Source organism: Hipposideros armiger, unplaced genomic scaffold, assembly GCF_001890085.2.
Source record: "Hipposideros armiger isolate ML-2016 unplaced genomic scaffold, ASM189008v1 scaffold_260, whole genome shotgun sequence".
NCBI classification, from domain to species: domain Eukaryota; kingdom Metazoa; phylum Chordata; class Mammalia; order Chiroptera; family Hipposideridae; genus Hipposideros; species Hipposideros armiger.
The window spans coordinates 819,442-827,818 of record NW_017731610.1 but is presented as its reverse complement, the minus strand read 5'-3'; positions in this window follow the sequence as shown (position 1 = coordinate 827,818).

Here is an 8,377-nt window from a genome sequence, read left to right as displayed (position 1 = left end):
ATATATATATATATATATATATATATATATATATATATATATATATATATAATGAAATCTTAGCTTTCACACTTGCCCATTTGAGAAATCAGTGGCACCAGATAAGGAACACAATGGATACACACAAAATAATTGATCAAGTGGTTGGTATAACTAATGTGTTTAGTTATCTGTACAATGCCAAGAAAGGAGTGATGTCTGCTGATTTAAAGGTTCAAACATTCTGTGACTCTCCCCTCATCTTTTTTTTTTTTCCCACCATATTCACATTAGGGAAAAACTTCCCTCTTTTTCCAGATGGTAGCATCAATTTTCAGGTTAAGTGATATTAAAAATAGATAATAGCCAAGACCCCATGAGTCTCTACAGAAAGACTAAACAGTCACGATGGGGAACATCATTGTTTTGGTTTTCTTTATGAGCTTTTATGTACTCAGCTGCTTCTCAGGCAGACTTTTACTGCAGTGGGATCTGGGTCATTCTGCATTTTGGTTCCACATCACTTCCCATCCTTTACACTCAGCTCCACGCCACACAAGTCAAGGGAAAAAGCCTTCCAGCTGCACTCGCATCCTGGATGTGCCCTCCCCCCAGGAGCCAGCTTGGTTTGGCTCCTGGAGTCAGGATTCTATGCATTTTGACTCTGGTGCTGATGTTTATAAGCACTCTGCTGACTTAAGGAACTTGGCTGATAGGAAAAAAATGTAAAGGGAGAACCAAGTTATTTCAAATTAAGTTCAAACGTTGTTGGTTTTGTTTAAAGAGTATGGTGATTATTATTGATTCAGATTAATACTTTTTCTTGGCTAATACACTCACTACGCAACTCAAATGCCTCTCAGGAAGCTTTCCCAAATCCTCCAGCTCCTCAGTGAGCTCATTGTTTGCACTTTCTAGAACCCCACTGATTCACATGCATTTATTTGTCAGCCCATGAAGCATTTGCTACATAGAGCATTCTACATCTAATTCTTCTTAGTGTCCTTCTTGCTGATCAACCACGAAGAAAAGAGTCCCTCAATTTATACTGGCTAAATTTTATTGAAGTAATCTGTGTTGTGTTCATAATTTTAATGTTATATAACTACACACATTGAATTAGTAATGTTTAATTCAGAGCTACCTTTTTTTAAAAAAGATTTTATTGGGGGAATTAGGGAGGAAATAGCGTTGGGGAATCGGGGAAGGGGAACAGACAAGTTGCTGTCCTTTTGTTCTTCAGTCTAGTTGTGGAGGACGTCGCTTCACTGGCCCATGTTGGNGTTACAATTCCATTGACTCTATTCTCTATGCTGTGCTTTACCAAACTTGACCACACACACACACACACACACACACACACACACACACACACACACACATATATATATATATATATATATATATATATATATATATATATGAAGGACAAACAATTAAGTTCACGAACTTTTCACCTGTTACTTATACAGTGGAAAGTTAATGAACTTAATTGTCTAGCCTTTTCATATATACACAGAGGGTGCCAAAAAAAATGTATACACATTTTTTGTAATAATATATACCGATAACAAAGTGGTTACCATCTGCATAGTTTTAATACAGTTTTTTCCATTCTTAAAATGGGTAGGTATACAGCCGGCCAAGTGGCTCAGTTGGTTAAGAGCTCACTCAAGAGTGTGAGCTTTGAGCAACAGGGTCACCGGTTCGATTCCAGGCCTGAGCTGAGCTGTAGCTGAGCTGCTAACAGGTGTCAGGATGGCTCAGCTAAAAAAGAATTAAAAAAAAATGGGTATACATTTTTTTGACACCCTCTGTATATACTATATTTAATTATAGCTGACATTCAATATTATTCAACTTCAGCTTCAGGTGTATAGTGCAGTGGTCAGGCACCTTTACTGCAACTATTCCTTTTGTAAAACACTTTTATCCCTGCCAAGTTTCTTGTATACATTAAGCAGCCCTGCCCCAGGGTCAACAAACGGCAATGGTTAGTGGTTCTGAGTGATACACTGAATGGTTACTAGGTCTGAAAGTTTTCTTGGATCATGCCATCATCCTATGTGAAATTATAGGCTAGACTGTGAGAGACTTATCAACACAAAGAGGTAAGCCATGTGTACAGTAGCTGTGGGCCAGAGCATGCAACAATGAACCACACAAGGTGAGGACATCCCAACAGACTTCTATTCGAACTTTAACACCCCAGTACATTGCCCTTCATCTGTAAAAACTTTCTCAACTTTCCCCAAACCCACAATACTTATTGATCCTAGAAATTAACACAAGATGTAGGCGAAGGGTTGACTAAAGGGTCATTTGTCCATGGGCTTAAATTTAGACTTTTGACATAATCTTCATATGAGTTTCTTTATGTTGCCACAAAAATACACTGAACAGATTGAAGAAAGACTTTTATCACACATTTAAATTTTCACTGTATTCATGTCCAAACTGCTTATCATTAGCTTTCAATTTTATATTCTTAATAGAGCCTGGATTTCTTTTGTGAATATTACAATTACGCAGCATTATATATTTTTGTAACCTTTATTTAGCATATTTTCAATTTCTGGTATTCTAAGAACCCCAAACACACAGAGATATGACCTTGGTCACCTCTAGATTTCTTAGAAATCTTGATTCATTCTTCTATTATAGGGTTTATTATCATGTTATAATGATACCTGCTTTTGTCTGTTCCTTCAATGTCATATGACCTCCTATTTGACAGGGTCTATGTCTTATATTTATCTTTGCAGAAAAATACTTTTCAAAGTAAAGTGAAATAATAGTGGTGTGCATAAGAATAACTTTGGAAAATTATCAAAAATCTATACTCCTGAGCCTTCACCCAAGAAATGTGGAGTCACTAGGCTTGAACTGGGACTCAAGGACTATATTTTTAGTAAGGTTCCAGGTTACCCTAATGCACTGATCTATGGACTGTGCTTTTATAATTGAGACCCAGTTGTTAGATAAGCTTGACCCCTTATGTCAACACTGATCCATGGGTCATGGCTCTCCAGGGACATTTTAAGAATTGTAGGGCTTCACTAGGTATCAATGGGAGAGAATTCTAAACCGGAGGAGTAGGCCGGAGTCGGGATGACTATTTGCTGTGTCCTACCGGCATTGGTTTAAACAAAGAGGCGAGAAAGGAACTCACACTTATTCAGTATCTTCTGAGTCAGATTCTATGCTAGATACTTTACCTACAAAATTATTAGGTATCTCCTCCCTGTCCTATGAAATGGGAAGAAACAAACAAGTCATTTGGTTAAAATCTCACAGGACGGTAGTGGTGCTGGGATTTAACTGCTCTTTATTGTCAGCCAATGTCCTTTCCACTTCATTGCAAAATTGAGAAGCTCCTCGATAACAGATGGATTACAAATTCTTCCTGGACTAAGACTTCTGATATGCAAAGCCGGGCTGACCAGATACAATGCTAGGTATTTAGTGGCTTTCATTATGAACTTGTCTGGACACTCCATGCTATTATTCAGGTTGACTGATAACCTACCCGCCTGGGGCTAGAAGTTGGAATTGATAGATGGTTTTGCCGGGAGCCTGTGCTCTAGTAGGGCTCAGAAGCACTTTTATTTTATTCTAGAAGTCAGTTTCAACGCAAAAAACTTAGCATGTTTTCAAGTATCCTGTGTCAGCCTGTGTGATACAACTTTAGAAAACTGGATATTGAAATGGGCTGTTTTGTGTTTTTATTCATATAATAAAAATATTTCAAAAGATTAAAATAAACCATAAGTGTGACCTTGACGACTGGCTGCATGAACTCTTTGAGCATGCTTGACACTGTTTACTTGGTTGGCTATTTGTTAGGTAAGGAAACAAAATACATTGAGAAATCAGTTTCACATTTGTTAAAACTATCTAGTGGTTAGGACAAAACTTAAACTTATGTAACTACAAATGACAAATACACGCATGCATTCATACACATAAACATAAAATAAGAAGACTAGTATATATATTTGTGTGTTTGTGTATATGTGTATATCTATCTGTATCTATCTATATCTATATATGTATACCATCTATCTATATTTCTCTATATATATGGTGCCAAAAATATGGTGTCAAAAACACATGACTTTTATTCATCTTTTGATATCGGTAAACAATTTTAATTCAGTTTTTTCCTTTTTTAAAATATGCATACATTTTTTTGGCACGCGCGCGCGCACACACACACACACACACACACACACACAATGGAATACTACTTGGCCATAAAAAAGAATGAAATCTTGCTATTTGCTATAACATGGATGGATTTGAAGAGTATTTTGCCAAGTGAAATAAGTCAGACAGAGAAAGACAAATACCATATGATTTCACGAATATGTGGAATCTAAAAAACAAAACAAATAAACAAAACAAACTCGGTCTCATAGATACAGAGAATAGGTTGGTGGTTGCCAGAGAGAAGGGTTTGGGGCAGGGGGCAAAATGGGTGAAAGGGATAAAAGATACAAACTTTCAGATGTAAAATACGTAAGTTATGGAGATGTAATCTATAGCATGGGGATACAGTCATCAGAGTGTATTAAGTTTGTATGGTGATAGATGGTAACTAGGCTTATTGTGACAATCATTTTGCAATGTATACAAATATTAAATCACCATGTTGTACACCTGAAACTAATATAACATTGTATGTCAATTATACCTCAATTAAAATAGGATTAGCCTATTTAATCCCTACAACCATTCTCAGATATTGATATTATTATCTCAAAGTTACTGATCGGTAACTTAAATACATAGAAATTACAAAACTTATCAAAGTCATAGCTGTAAATGGCAGAGCCAGGATTCAAACCCACTCTGCCTGACTGTGAAGTTCGTACTCTTAACCGCTATCTAATGTTAACAAAAGAAAGAAAGGGCGAAGGAAGGAATGAATGTTAAGAAACATTGAAAAACATTGTTAGAAGTCCTCTTGGTTAAAAAAGATAAGCCAGTTTATCCGTTTATAATTTCCGTAACATACATAGGAAGCTGAGGTTCAAAAGCACTGGTCAGCTTTCCACAATGTACTGACCCAGATGTGGTAGAATTGAGGTTCACACCAGCATTATTCAAATCAAGATCCAAGCATGTAACTACAATATAATGTTATCTTTACAGTGAGAGGACCAGAGTTATGACAATTACAGAAAAATAAATACACATTCTGAACTCATTGAAAAATAACACAGAGGAGTAATAGATGTTTGCCAAAATATCAGTTCCACAACTAACAAAGGTCATCTAAGAGAAAGTGGCCTCTCTGTGTGAGCAAATCACTCTGTAATGCTGAAATCTAGCTCCAGGCAGGTTCACCATTAATTATTAAGGGCCCCCTAGGCATGGACTGAGCTCTCCAAGGTGAGGGGAAGGAGGAAAAAAGCTGCCCACACATGCCCAGTGTCTCATTCTGAAATCACTAATTGGGTAGTCAGTTCCTCTTCCTAGAGGGGAAGAGAAGACAGAAGGGTGGTGCTCAGGTAGCTCCCTCCACATGAAGGGAACATCAGATGAGGGATCAAGTCCGTCCCCAACCCAGGGAAACAACAGGGCATAACAATGCTCAGTGAAAGCCGGCTTCATGGTGTCTTATCATGGCTGATGGGCAAACTGGATAATTGAGTCTGCTACATAGTCTCTTGACTTCTGTTGTAGAGTTAAAGGATTAATTTAATGGACATGTAAGAAGGGAATGCCAATTTTGGTAATTAAAGTCATCATGGCCTTCTTTGCTCACTAGGCAAATTACTGTCCATACTTATGACTCCTGTGCAAATATCATTTTCTCCAAAAGAGCTCGGATCACTGTCCGTTGTCCCCCACACCCCCATCTTTCTCCCCAGTACACTTCATCTCTCACTGCGCTGTATTACCTCTGAACCAGGTGTGAGCTCTGTACCCTGCATGGGCACAGACACCTCTGCCTTCATCAATTCTTTCTTTGACTTTCTGTCTCTGAGATCACGAGTGGTATCAATAAGGGATAAGAAGCTGTGTGTGTGTATATGCCAGGCATCTTGCAGAGTCCCCAGCATATGTTAGGCTCCTACACTGGACTCTTGAACAAATAACTGAATTCTGAAGATTAAATTGAATTCAATGAGGCCTATAGTTCAGTCCCAGAAGAAACATATAATTGTCTGATTCTTTCAAACTAAATGTAAGAGGATGGTGATGTTATAAGAAAACCAATGAAACAGCAACACCTCTTCAAAGAGCAGCTGCATTTCTTATTTTAAGGGGGAAAAAAGAGANGTGATGACGGGTCCAGATCCCCAAACGCCTTATAAGTAATGGCAGCAGGAAATATACAACTTGCATTCACCATACAATAAAAAGCCATGGGGGGGGGATTCTAAGCCAGAGAAGGATGCTCATATTTATATCCCAAAATGAGCCTTGTTACTTGGGTGAAATAGATTGTGGTCAGGTCAGGGTGCCGGTGGGAAAGCCAGGTGGAGGCTGTCATCTAATCCGGGCAAGGGCATCCCTGGATGGTGCTCAGGGGTAGAGAAGCAGGAGAGATATGCATAGATTTATGACAAGAGGTAAATTGGTAGGACTTGATCACTGATCAGCTATAGGAGCAAGAAAAAGAAGGCATGGCAGCCTCCCCACCCAGGATGTGTGCTGAGAGATTGGATGGATGGGATGGTTTTTCAGGGGAGGTGATTATTAACTGAGCTATGGACTAGTGCATGACAAAGTCCCTTAACAGGAGTATCAGTGGTTCAGGTTTGAAATAATGGCTTTGAAAAGACTTTGAGAAATCAGTGCAGAAATGCCATGAAGACTGTTTTGGTGAACGGGTTTTGGAGCTCAGGCAAGAAGCCTGGGCTGGAGATGGGTTAGGGAATTAATGAAGCCTTTGGGAAGCCCACGACCTCCCAGGAAAGGGGCTCAAGAGCCAAGGAAAAGAGACCATTAGTGCAGACTCCCAATTTTTAAGGGTGAGTTAGGAAAGAAGAATGTTAAGAAGCTGTGGAGGACTATCCAGAGAGAGTGATGGAAAACCAGGACTGTATCCCGGCTTTCGTGGAAACCTGCGATGACAAGTATCTATGTGGGTCTGTGCTTGTTGTGACAGTGTCATGTAAGAGTTTTATCCACCATATTACCCAGAATTCCCAAATTATAAATTTGCAGCCTTGGTGACTAGAAAAGCTGTAGTTCTAAGCACCTGGTTTGTTTGTATATTATAGAGACTATGTATGTTATAGCACATAGGTATTGCCCTTTTTCTTTGGATGTCAGGAAGCTCTGAGACACAATTTTAGTCAATACTTTATTTTTATGAAGAACTTTAAAATCTTTGTGCATGCGTTTCTGTTCATAGCTCTCTATTGCTTCATTTTCCTAGTCAATTCTTTTTTTCTCTCTCTCACTTATTTTAAACTACTTATCCTCCTACCATGTACTTTATATTTTTATAACCCACCTAATGCCATTTTTGAAATGAAGTGAGATATAGATTCATTACATTAAAATACTTTCATTGAAAAGCAATATTTCTAAGTCATTAGATTTATTATTATAGTCAATTGACAGGAAAAATCAATAAATAACAAAAACCCATGAAACCTGATTTTATTTGAAACATTTCGTTTGGAAATATTCAGCTGTCCCACAGAACCCTTTATCATTCTGTCACCCTTGGAAAATGGAATCAAATGACCAATAAATAACTCGTTCTGGATAAACTTGTAATACAATTTTACACTAGGAGCATAGTTATATCAGTATTTATTATTTGTTGCTAAAATGTCTTTTGGGCTATAGACAAGACTCTAACACAATCAGTATATACAACTCATGGACTACAGGGATTGAAAATTCAAAAGAAGAAATGTGTAGGTAGCAGAGGGTTGCACTGAAGGACTGTATTTCCACCTGGAGTGAAGGGGGTGGAGGTGATGCTTCAAGGACCCTTGACATAGAGATCTATAGCTCAGCCCACCACATTGGAGTGGGAACCCTTGTTCCTTCTTTTTGTCTCACTGTAAAGTGGCAGGAGAGATGGAAGTGGAGTAGGAGAGGGAGGGCAGAGTCGGCTCAGAAACGTTCTTTCTTCCTCTTATTTATTTTTTTACTAGTTTCAAGTGTACAAATCAATGTAATAGTTAGACATTTACACCCCACAAAGTGATAACCCCCCAATCTACTACCCCTCTGACATTGTATATAGCTGTTACAATTCCATTGACTCTATTCTCTATGCTGTGCTTTACCAAACTTGACCACACACACACACACACACACACACACACACACACACACACACATATATATATATATATATATATATATATATATATATATATATATATAAAGGACAAACAATTAAGTTCACGAACTTTTCACC